The 12,931-nt window shown below is 35.0% G+C and overlaps 1 long non-coding RNA gene across 1 annotated transcript; it reads right to left on the minus strand.

The window, feature by feature from the left end:
* Window positions 1-1,859: 1,859 nt before the first annotated feature.
* Window positions 1,860-2,913, minus strand: LOC126633075 (uncharacterized). Its single transcript, XR_007626948.1, has 2 exons — window positions 2,729-2,913; window positions 1,860-2,621 (listed from the first exon to the last, which is right to left on the minus strand). It is a non-coding gene; the product is annotated as an uncharacterized LOC126633075 (long non-coding RNA).
* Window positions 2,914-12,931: the final 10,018 nt, after the last annotated feature.

Genomic DNA, 12,931 nt, shown 5'->3' on the forward strand with positions numbered 1-12,931 from the left:
ACTGATGAGATGGCCTCTTGAGACAAAAGAAGAGAGAGTCCCTCGTTCGCTGAAACTTAGATAGATAACCAACAAGGATAGAAGATTGATGTTTAACCAAACTAAAGGACTCCTAGGCCAGGTAGGTTCTACGGCTCTAGTGCTGTTTAATAAACTAAGGGTGTCGTCGGTTGTTAACACAATGATGTTTAACCAAACTGATTATCTGCCAACATGGAGGGGTTAACAAGCAATTAGTGTTTTTCTCAGGGTGTAAAAGCGTTTCCATAAAGCATTGATTTGTATGTTGAGTTGAAGATCTTTTTCTTGTTACAAAGCCTCTTCTATTTATGACAAGGCCTTAAGGATGAGCAGGTTTACCAAGGTAAAGTCCTGATAAGACTGAGCCTCCTCAACATTTCCCATAATACTCCAACCTACCCTTCTTTAGCTGAAACTTAATCATGATTCAGTCTTAGCTTTTTCATTGGAATCAGGAATTTGAACCTAGTCACTTTACGAACTTAATTCCTTATTATCTGATTAAGCATGAATTATGATCCTTTAAACAACCCTTATTAGAATCAATTGATCTTTAATAGTTTTAGTCTATTTAGGACTCGACCAAACCCTATGTAATCTCTTCAGTCCTTTAGTCATAAGGACTCGGCTAGGCCATCGTTGTCTTGGACTGAAGCACCTTGGAATTTTCTAACTGATGTTGGGCCAAATACCAAGCCTTTCACTGCACTTTACTTGCTCTTGGCCCAAACTTGTATTGTGGGCTCAAGTAAAACTATAGTATAATAAAGGATGACGTAGAGTACATAATTTTTATCCAGCAAAATGAAACCTCTTATATATAGAGATAAATGACTTGTTTGGAAGTGTTTTAAAATGATTGAAAACGTTTTTGGGTTCCAAAAGCACTTAAAGTGCTTTTTGGAAGAACCACTAGTTATGTGCTTCTTGCAAGAAACACTTTAAGTACTGTTTTCCTAGGATTCACTTGCATTTTTACTAACGATTAGTTCCAAAAATATTTTCATCAAAAGCGCTTCCAGCTATTTAACAATGTTTTCAAACACACCCAAATACACCTAATTACTAAATTATAAGCCTCCACACCAATAATAGACTATGATTTTTAGGGACACTTTGGATGTCATCCCTAACTACCAATGTACTTTGACTGAAACCTTTGTAGTTTTTTAGTTTGTGAAGTCCCTGGCATGAATGTAATATATTTCTATGCTGGTTATTATATTTTTAAATCAAAAATGAAATTTGTATTTATTTATATTAATGAGATTTTAAATGAAACCCATAGTTTATGGGTTTAAAAATATTAAAGATGAATTATACTCTCTAATATATATGGGTACGTTCATCAAAACTAACCAAAAAATTATTGTACCCAAACATGGGTACATTTTTCAAAAACACAAAAAAAAAAAGATATTAGGCTTAATAACATTATTAAATTTCTTCTATTAAACTTGACATGGATACGTTCTCAAATCAACGAAATAGAATATACCCATATAAGTTTAAAAAATGGATTAGAGAAAGATTGAGAGAATATAAAAAATGGGTACATTTTATATTAAATAATGGTACAATTTTCATATAACAAATTGGTATATTTAAGAATGGGTACATATAATTCAATGGGTATAAACTTATTCTAATTTTATTTTTTATATTTTAGAAATGTTTGAATTGAAAATTAATTAGGAGTTTAATAAGGGTGTGAGTATTAAAACTCTAAATCAATTACTAATTTTTATTATAAAATTATGTAACTTACATGTAATTAATTAATATATTAATGATAGGGATTTTGATCAAAATCTAAAAACTAATAAGGTCTTAGTCAATGAACAATAGAAACTATGGACCAGATACTAATTTTTTTTTTTAAACATAAAAGGAATATACTAGCATCAGTTATGTGTAGACGCATAATGACATACCATTTCTTTTATAAATCCACAATAAAGAACAATAATTGGCTACTCAAAGATGAATAGGAACACCTATTCCAAATTTCTCAAAATTGTTCGTTGTCAATTTATAGAACTTCGTTTTTGTAATCAGAACAGTTCATATTATAAATCACCCTATAAAGATTGCTTTCGCAAAAAATCAATTAAAACTAAGATCATTTATTCATCAAACTGTTTAAAAACAAATGAATTATATTGGTAAAAGCATTATGAGCCGTCTATGCATTTGCTACAATAAATTGACTAAACGACCTTACTTTTAATTTATTTTTTGCAGAGATGATATTTACATTGTGATTCATAGTATGAACGGTTCTGATCATAAGCACAAAACTATGTGATTAAAACACTAAGAGTTTTAAGTAAGAGTTCCTACTCATCTTTGAGTAGCCAAATATTGTTCCACACTAAATCTCACTTGTCCATGGTTATTAGCATCTCGCGCAAAGTGAAAGTATATATATAATACACAACATACATGGTAGGTTAATATGATACAAATAAAACCCTAATTTCACTTTTGCCCTAGTTAGCCTGTGCTCACATGTGAAATCCGTTCAACTTATCAAAGAGGGCCACGTAGCATTTGGAGGACGTCTAAATGGATGTTGATTTCAAACGCCTTAGAAAATACTGTGACAAGAAAAGTAGTCTCCAAGGATAAGAAGATGACAAGAAAATATGAAAGAGAGGGACGTACGTTTTAGACTTTCACAAGTGAGAGCTGTCAAAAATATTACCTCTTTGAGTTTGTGCAAAACACCACACCATGGCACCGCAAAGACAGCAGAGAAAGAAAGAAAAAGAGGTTAAAAACGCATTGGAAGAAAAAGAAAAAGGAAGGGGAAGAAGAATATATGAAGAAAAGAGAAAGAAAAGTTTGTATAGTGAGGATCTTTCAGTGCCATCAATTCACTTAATTGTGTTTGGACTGTCATCCATTTACTCCATCACTTTCCCTACACATTTTGCACCCACTTTCCCTTACATGTACACGACCATTTTGTCACCATGCGATCATGTTCTCCTTCATTACCCCCTCTCAACTTTCGAATTTATAATACAAGTAACACAAGTCACGTAATGTGTCATTTCATGTATTATAATATGGGTGAATGAATGACTTGACATATCTCATTTTTAAAGTATATTTATATTAAATAAATAAATTCACAAGTTGTAATTTAAGTAAAATAATATCGTTACGTGACTATGTTTCGAACATCAAAAAATTACTTCACAACCTTCTTTCTTTCCCGAAAGAAAAATTTTAAATTGAAAAGAGAAAAGGATGATGAAAAAGAAAGGGGAATGAAACTGTAGAACATAAAGTCATGGTCTCAGTCTATAAAGATGTCCCATCTAAATCTAGTTGGGAATATATTTCAATCCAAACAATGATGGCTTCCCCCAATTCACTTTATTTGGCATAATAGAAAGAGTGAAGGATCAGTGGCATGTTGCAATTCGATCGATCAACTATCCCTTTCTATCAATGTCCATCTTTCTATCAATGTCCATATTAAAAAGGCTTCCAACCAAGATGAGGACTAGAGTATAGAAAATCTGAAGTCATTAGCTAAAAAAAGTAGATGAGGATGACCTTTATCTATCACCCTACAAGTGAACATACATACAATTTGATGGTAACAAAGATATAAATAAGAAAAAAGGTTCCTTAGATATAGACCATTGCAACTCTTATTTTCTATATAAAAACTCACCTAATTATAAACATCCAAATAGAACCCAAATTTAGAAGTGATTGCCATGTAGGAAAGTAATTGACCTATTAATACAAAATATTTACAATTGTACCACAATATTCAAAATAAATCAATAAATATTATTACTCACCTTAATTACAATGAACAAATAATTTATTGCATATTATTACCCCTAACACACACATATATATACATATATATGTTCAAATGTATATAGTACTACCATCAGCTCAATATGTATGTATGCACAGTACAACATATATGATCAAACATATTATAATAATTAATCTACCTATATGTAAATTTATGATGGGCAAATACCATATATTTTGTGTCACATCCCGGCCCAGGCCCCTACCACATCCCGGGCTCAACTCTACCAAAGCATGATATTATCCGATTTGGGCCCCGACCATGCCTTCAGGGTTTTTTGTTTGGGAACTCACACGAGAAATTCCCAGTGGGTCACCCATCCTGGGAATGTTCTCAAGCGAACTCGCTTAATTTCGAAGTTCCGATGGAACCCAAAGCCAATGAGCTCCCAAAAGGTTTCGTGCTAGGTAGAGATGAGAATATACATATAAGGCTTACATGATCCACTCCCCTAGGCGATGTGGGATGTTACAATAAATTGTCACATCCCAGACTCGACTCCATCGTAGCACGATATTGTCCGCTTTGGGCCCTGACCACGCCCTCACGGTTTTGTTTCTGGGAACTCACACGAGAAATTCCCAATGGGTCACCCATCCTGGGAATGCTCTCGCGTGAACTCGCTTAATTTCGGAGTTCCGATGGAAACTAAAGCCAGTGAGCTCCCAAAAAGTCTCGTGCTAGGTAGAGATGGGAATATACATAAAAGGCTTACATAATCCACTCCCCTGGGCGATGTGGGATGTTACAATCCACCTCCCTTACGGGCCCGACGTCCTCGTCAGCACACTTCCGGACAGGGATTGGCTCTGATACCAAATTATCACATCCCGGGCTCGACTCTACCGTAGCACGATATTGTCTGCTTTGGGTCCCGACCACGCCCTCACGGTTTTGTTTCTGGGAACTCACACAAGAAATTCCCAGTGATTCACCCATCCTGGGAATGCTCTCGAGCAAACTCGCTTAACTTCGGAGTTCCGATGGAACCCAAAGCCAGTTAGCTCCCAAAAAGTTTCGTGCTAGGTAGAGATGAGAATATACATGTAAGGCTTACATGATCCACTCCCCTGGGCGATGTGGGATGTTACATTTTGTATGTATCATCATATATATTGGGCACATTTTATTATTATATGTACAAAATAATAGGTAAAATAGTATTGAATAAAATAATAATTTTTTTATGTAGGTACATTATTTTGCATGTATTTTACATACATTGGGTTTGCTTTATTATGTAGGTAAATTATTTTACATACATTTTACATATAGTGGGGAAATTATTTTGCTTTTTTTAAAGCAATCTAACATTTTAAAATTCGAATAGAAGGTGCACTAAATCAAATAAAATTTTTTGTAGGTAAATTATTTTGCATGAATTTTTACGTATACCAGGCTTTTTTTGTTATATATATGTGTGTGAAGTAATTTACCTACATTTATGTGTAAAATATATAGTGGGGAAATTATTTTGCTTTTTTTTTAAGCAATCTAACATTTTAAATTTCGAATAGTAGGTGCACTGGATCAAATAACATATTTTGTAGGTAAATTATTTTGCATGAATTTTTACATATACCAGGCATGTTTTTTTTTTTTGTTATATATATGTGTGTGTATAATTTACCTACATTTATATGTAAAATATAATTTGTTGACTTAACTAAGCATGTATTATTACGTATATTAGGCACGTTTTGTTGTTATTATATATTAGGCAATAAATTTATTATTTATTATTTTCATAAAATCATTAATTCTCCCTTACAATTTGTATATATGGAACTAATTGTGTACATCAAACATTCAAATAGGGGTCTCTTGGGCATCAAAAAATTTTAAATGTATAAAGTCAAATATAATTAATGAATTTACTAATGTAGAATCTAATTAATGGGTTTTATTTGAGTAAAAAACTTATGATGCGTTTTATGTGGAGAAAATTAAATTGCAGGGGCTAAAGTCATATTTTCAGTAAGAAAAATAAAGTGAGAGGGTACCAAACCATGGTAGACTAATTAATTACACACTGCATCGATGGCAGACCACAAATGTTGTTAATCGTTGATGTAATATATAACTAACAATCACATTCTCACTTATTAATGGCGAACTACATGTGATTTTTACCAATTGTTGCATTGTATACTTATGTAAGTAACAACTGATAACCAATCACCTATCAACCACCCCGCCAATAATAAGTGATTGTTATCTATTGTTGTTATGTATACTTAATCAATAATTGACAACTACTCACCAACTGACAGCCGATGCAAGTGATTGTTAACTCACATACGTATGGCCGATTACAGTTGATTGATAATCGTCGATACAATATAGTTGTTAATATCAACTCCTGATGGTTATCCACACAAACGACTATTGTATTCGTTAATACATTGTATACTTATCAATATCTACAGCTTATAATTACCACACAAACCACGGTTGTTAGCAGAACTCAATCACAATTGTGCATTTTGTGTGCGACTGTGAGTACGTGCGTCAACAATCAAATTGTGGAGGAAATAGTATATAGGGTTTAAAGCTACAGTTTGGCTCTATGTGTAAGGGGAGGGGGAGTGAAAATAAACAAGAAATTGAGGGAGTTGAATGTGGTCCATTGACACGTGCAAATGATGGCATTGTCTTGGCTAATGATGGATTCCCACCGCTTCCTCCACTGCGTGGGTTCCCACTCCTATCATGCGACCCAACTTCCATCACAATTTGCATGTCCTCTTTTTCTTTGACCGACAAAATACCATCTCCATATCGATCATCTCAATCTTGTTACTGTTAATATCCTCCTCACGCCTCGCCACTCGATCCAGCTGATGAGCTTACATGTTTATGAATTGGGATGTCGGGAAATTGATAAAAATAATGCTTTAGTACGTAACATTTTGGCCAATATTGGATTACAATGATGTAAATTATTGGCCGGGCCTTGATCACTTTTAGTAAGTTATAGAAATAAACTTTCAAGAGAGTCTTTAATTTGTTTAAAGATCAAATGAAAAATTATTAAGAATGGTCTAGATGATATATGATAGACATGTGCAAATTAACCACAAAATCATATACGCTACCAAAAATTCCACCACTTTATACTTACAAACTTATCATAAATACGATATAATTCTTTAGCATCAAATGCAAGGGCGGAGCCAGCTAGCGGCTGCCCGGGGCTCTAACACGCTCCAAGCTTTAAAAGTTGAAAATTTTTGGTGTTAAAATAAGCATTTTATGAAAGAAAAAAAATTAGGGGTGTGATATTCACACACCCCATTTTACTTCTTACACACTTTTTTAATTTTCGGCCATCAGATCAGATGAATTGAAGAAGATCAACAGTTAAAAATTATCAAGGTTGTGTGAGAAGTAAAATGGGATGTGTGGATAGCACATCCCAAAAATTAAGTTTAATATTGCACAAAACAGAAATTTAGTTTACCCCAAAACACCTAAATTTCACTCCATAGTACAAGAAAAATAAATTAGCCCACCCCTGTATAGATTGCTACCCTTGATCGAATGACATATATAACACTCATGCAAACTAAACTTCGCAAGTTGTTAACTATCGTGAAGGCACCATCTTTTGGTGATCTTACAATCATTACCAAAAAAACATTGTTATGAGTCGCCTCTAATAAAATTACTAGAAACACAAAAATTGACGTCTTAACTTTGAGCAACTGTCAATTCAGGACCAAATTAAAATAAGAAAATTTAACTAAAAGCTCATGATACTGTTCACTTTAACGAAAAAGTACATTTTTACACTAAAAAATAAATCATAGTACTATTCAATTTACCTTTTATTTTATCTTTATCGTTAAAACTTCTAATTTTTAAACTTTTTTCATTAGTTTTCTTATTAAATATGGGTGAACAATACAAAATAATTTTTCTTTATTTTTCTCACTAGCAGCTGGGTTTTTCTCTATACATGCTCATGTCAGATCAATATCGTTTATTTGTGGGAAACATAAATCTCTGTTTGTTAAATTAATTTCTCTACTTACTCAAGGGTACGGGTACGGCCCACAAATAATTCAAATTACTAGCTTGACAAGTTTAGTGGCAAATATGTCTAATAATTGGGTTAATTTGTAGTTAAGTTACCGCAAAATATCTGTAGGTTAAAAGGGTTTGAGTGGTCGTAGTTACTTGCATGCATGTAGTTAACCTTAATTGGGTTAGGTACAGAATGATGGACACCTACCTGTCTAGGAGCAGATATATGTTTTCAGAGGAAATTTTTTATGCTGTCGTGATTGAAGGAAGCTGATAGGATGTAATGATCAGAAATTGGAGGTTTATGTGCTTAAATGAGTCAGTTCCTATATAGCTAATTATAGTTAATTAAATATTAGCTAATTAACCATGGAATTATGTGGAGTCAAGCTCATAATCTTAAACATTTTCAACGACGGTATCATTATCTCACGCATATACGTCAAAGAAGAGAATGACATCTGTCCAATTGAATAATTACATTGGGGTCACTCTTTCAAAAACGATCTTCTACTTTTGGAGTTTTTCAAGATTCAGATTGGATTTTTTATTTTTCACCACGTATATGAAACTTACTTCTTCATGTAGATAGGTTTTCAACTGTGTACAGAACACGGAAATGAACACCACATTTCATTACGTAATTGAAGGACATTTGAAAGAGAATTTTTCTTCAATTGTATAATAATATGTTATTTTCTTTTTTATATTCCGAACACATTAAAAAATTTCTCATTTATGAGCCTCAACCACCACGGTAACAAGAAATTCCTCGCTTAGCCACCACAGTAACAGGTAATTCAGTTTCATTAGTGCCTACTCATGAAAATTAGGGGAAAATTCTGGGTTTATTTTTAGAAGGTTACGTTGAGGCTAAGGTTGTAGAAAAATTATTGGCATAGAACATATGTTCCTATAAGTTCCAATCATAGTTATTACTTCTCTAATCTTAACTTTTTCAGGCTTTGGAACATATTTTTCTATGGATCATTTTCACGAACTGTTTAGTACTGCCAAAATTCTACCTAATACGACTTGGATCGTGGAGTGATAAGAAATTTAGTAACAAAATCTTGTATGTTTGAGAATGATAAAGGGATGAGATTTGGTGAGACTAATTTGTTGTTGTCCAATGTTTAAAGTCCACCATGAGTTCACCCCAATGAAGTGAGCTGTCCCCAATCTTAATAAAAAATCTTTCAGCTAGTAATTACTACTAAAGTTCTTTTGATAATCTAGTAACTAAGTTTGTCCACATAACTCAAAACAAAATGTCACACATATAATAGACAAAACACTGTACAATTAGTGGTTGCCTACTCAGACAATGTAAAAAGTACAGTTCTTGCTATATTTTTTTATTTTTGCAATGAATTAGCTTTGATGCATTTTATGTTTGCCTTAAATTTATAGTAATATTGTAGCTTTTGCGAATAGAAACTCGGTAATTACTAATGGGAAAGCTTAACTTCTCCAAGCGTGCATTGATCCAAGACTTGCAGTTGGTGAAGAAAATTGATGTTCTACTGTAAAATCAATTGTATTTTAGTCAAAATTGTCTCGGAGATTGTCATAACTCCTCACTTTGGTTCATAACATTTGAAATCGATAGAAGTGATTTCTCTGTTTGTCCACCATCAATCATTTTGGTCCTCTCGTGAAAAAAAACTCTATTAATTAAGGACAAAATGACAAAAATGCCCTCAGTTTAATAAACAATTGACCACAATGATTTGACAAATTTGAGGGTATTTTTGTAACATCCCACATCGCCCAGGGGAGTGATCCTTAAATGTATATTCCCATCCCTACCTAGCACGAGGCCTTTTGGGAGCTCATTGGCTTCGGGTTCCGTAGGAACTTCGAAGTTAAGCGAGAAGGAGGCCAGAACACTCCCAGGATGGGTGACCCACTGGGAAGTTGCTCGTGAGTTCCCAAAAACAAAACTGTGAGGGCATGGTCGGGGCCCAAAGCGGACAATATCGTGCTACGGTGGTGGAGCGGGCCCGGGAAGTGGTCCGCCCCGGGCCGGGATGTGACAATTTGGTATCAGAGCCTAACCCTGGCCGTGGTGTGCCGACGAGGACGTCGGGCCCCTAAGGGGGGTGGATTGTAATATCCCACATCGCCCAGGGGAGTGATCATTAAATGTATATTCCCATCCCTACCTAGCACGAGGCCTTTTGGGAGCTCATTGGCTTCTGGTTCCGTAGGAACTTCGAAGTTAAGCGAGAAGGAGGCCAGAGCACTCCCAGGATGGGTGACCCACTGGGAAGTTGCTCGTGAGTTCCCAAAAACAAAACAGTGAGGGCATGGTCGGGGCCCAAAGCGGACAATATCGTGCTACGGTGGTGGAGCGGGCCCGGGAAGTGGTCCGCCCTGGGCCGGGATGTGACAATTTTTGTCATTTTGGTCTTACTTAACGGAGATTTTTCATGGAATGACAAAAATGATTGACGATATCCAAACTCAAAAACTACTTCTATCAATTTTAAATCTTAAGAACTAAAGTCAAGAGTTATGACAATCTTAGATACCACTTTAGCTAAAAACTCTAACACCAATTGATAATCTCAATTGTAGAAAAAACCCTTTGCGCGACGAAATTTTACGCGATGAAACACACATTGTCGCGCATAGTCACTTTGTGTGACGAAATAACTTTGTCGCGTGAAGTCTTGTGCTACAAAATTTTGTGCAACGAAACAAACATCATCGCTCAAAGTTACTTTGCGCGACGAAACTTTAAACTTCGTCACGCAATGTATTTTTTTAAAACCTTTGTGTGACGAAATTTAAATATTTCGTTGCCTAAACCAATTTATTTTCTTTTTTTATTTAATTTTATATTATAAATTTTAAAATATAGTTCTTTTCATAAGTTTTTATTATTTTTTAAAAATTTTGCACGACGTATATCAATATTTCGTCACCTAAACCCTATTTACTTGTTTTTTTTATTTAATTTTATATTTTATTGTTAAATTAAATTATTTTCTTTGCGCGATGAATCAACATTTGGTCTCCTAGACCCTATTTATTTTAATTTATTTATATTTTAAATTGTAAAATAAAATTATTTTCTTTTAAATAATTTATAAAAATTAATATTTTAAATTTTGCAGGACGAACATATATGTTGTTGCACAAAATCCTTAAATTTGGGAGGGTGCCAAAAATGGGACGCGAGAATTTTTTTAAAAAACTTTGCGCAACAAATCCTTCATCGCGCAAAACTTTGCACGACCAACACTTCATCACGCACCTAAGAATTTGGGCGGGCGCCAAAAATGGGACGCATGAATATTTTTTTTAAATTTTTTTAAGACTTTGCGCGACCAATGTTTCGTCGTGTAAACTCGTATCCTTTGTCACACAAAGTGATATGGTTTTTAAAACCAAAATAACTCCTCTACAATTTTCTCAATGTCTTTCTCTATTCTCTTACCTCTCCTCTCTTTCCCTCTCCCCAAATCCAACCCTCTCTCTCACACTCACTCCTTTCACTTAGTCTCTCTTTTCTCTCTCTTCTCTATCTCTTACTCTCACTCACTCTCTCATCTCTCTCTCACTATCTCCTCTAACTCTCTCACACTCACTCCTCTATCTCATTCTCACTCACTCTCAATCTTGCCAAAAGGTATTTTCTCCCCAAATTTTAATTTTTTTTCCATTAATATGTGTTTTTGGAGTTAATTAATTGGGTTTGGTGTGGGGTGGATTTTGGGGTTGGATTGGGGTATGCCAATTTTAGGGGAGATTATACCCATTTTTTGGTATTATTTTATGTTTTTTTTTGGTTATTTGACCATGTTTGTTTTGTTCATAGGGAATCAATAAGACTTTGACGGCGAAAGTTGAGGATTATGACGCTATCGGACCATATCCCCCTCAACTACCACCACATTAGACTTGTATTAGGATTTTATTATTGTACTTTGTTAATTTATGTGTACATTTTTTGTCACAGCCCGTCCTGGGATTCTATATATCGGAGACGTGAAATGACGGAATTACCCTTGATGGGTATTAAGGTATGTGTGTGTGTGTGTGTGACATATTATTTGGACTAAATACACATATTTCATAAGCTTTTGGAAAATTATTAAGTTGGATTAAAATTGGGTTGTAAATTTGTGTGGTTAGGGATTAAAGGAATTTGGTTTTTGGATTGTTTTGGTTGGACCACACGGGACATCTTCCCCTTTCCTTTCCCCCGTGCTCTCTCTCTCTCATCTCCGTTTCAGTCTCATTCTCTCCCTCTCGAAACCTTACAGACGAGACCAAATACCCTCGAACTTTCACGGATCAACGCCAAAAAGGTAAGGTTCTTCATCCTTTTGACCTCCTGAGTCGTTTAGTACTAGTTTTAGAACGAGAAACCTTCGAAATCACGTGAAACCCGAACCTCAGTTTTATGTCACTGTTCATGCATTCGTGATATGTTGATTTTCAAGGAATTCTAAGCTTATAGTGAGCTTAGTGAGGTCCCAAGGAAGCTCGGAGTGCTTCGTTTAAAGGTTTTGGACGTCGGGATCATTGAGTTCGAAATTGGCCGGTTTTCTTGGAATTTCTCCGGTGAGATTTCATAGTTTTTAGAGCCTTAAAGTAGTGTAACGTGAAACTACATGCTTAGGGCTTCCTTTTGATATAAAATACGAAGAAAGTGGTTGAGAAATGACGGAGAACAAGGAGATTGAAAAATCTCCAGTTTTCCGGCCACCGGAAAAACCAGTCCGGCTAGCCCGAGGTAGGAGACGCGCGTCGGGGGCGCGTGGACCTGTGCATGTCCAGGCGCGTGGGGGCGCGTGCAGCCTCAGAAAATTTTTCTAAAAATTTCTCGACGTCCGTGATGTCGAGTAGGTCGATGTGGTATATTCATATACCCAATTTGAGCACTGTATGAGAAGTTATTACGAATTGTCGATTATGTGCTTTAATTAACGTTTTTATAGTTGTTTCGCATATAGGTGACACCTATCCCGAGGACGAGCGCATCCAGGGACGTCACGGGGGTTATGACCCATCGACTTA

This window comes from Malus sylvestris, chromosome 8 (genome assembly GCF_916048215.2).
Source record: "Malus sylvestris chromosome 8, drMalSylv7.2, whole genome shotgun sequence".
Lineage (NCBI taxonomy): Eukaryota > Viridiplantae > Streptophyta > Magnoliopsida > Rosales > Rosaceae > Malus > Malus sylvestris.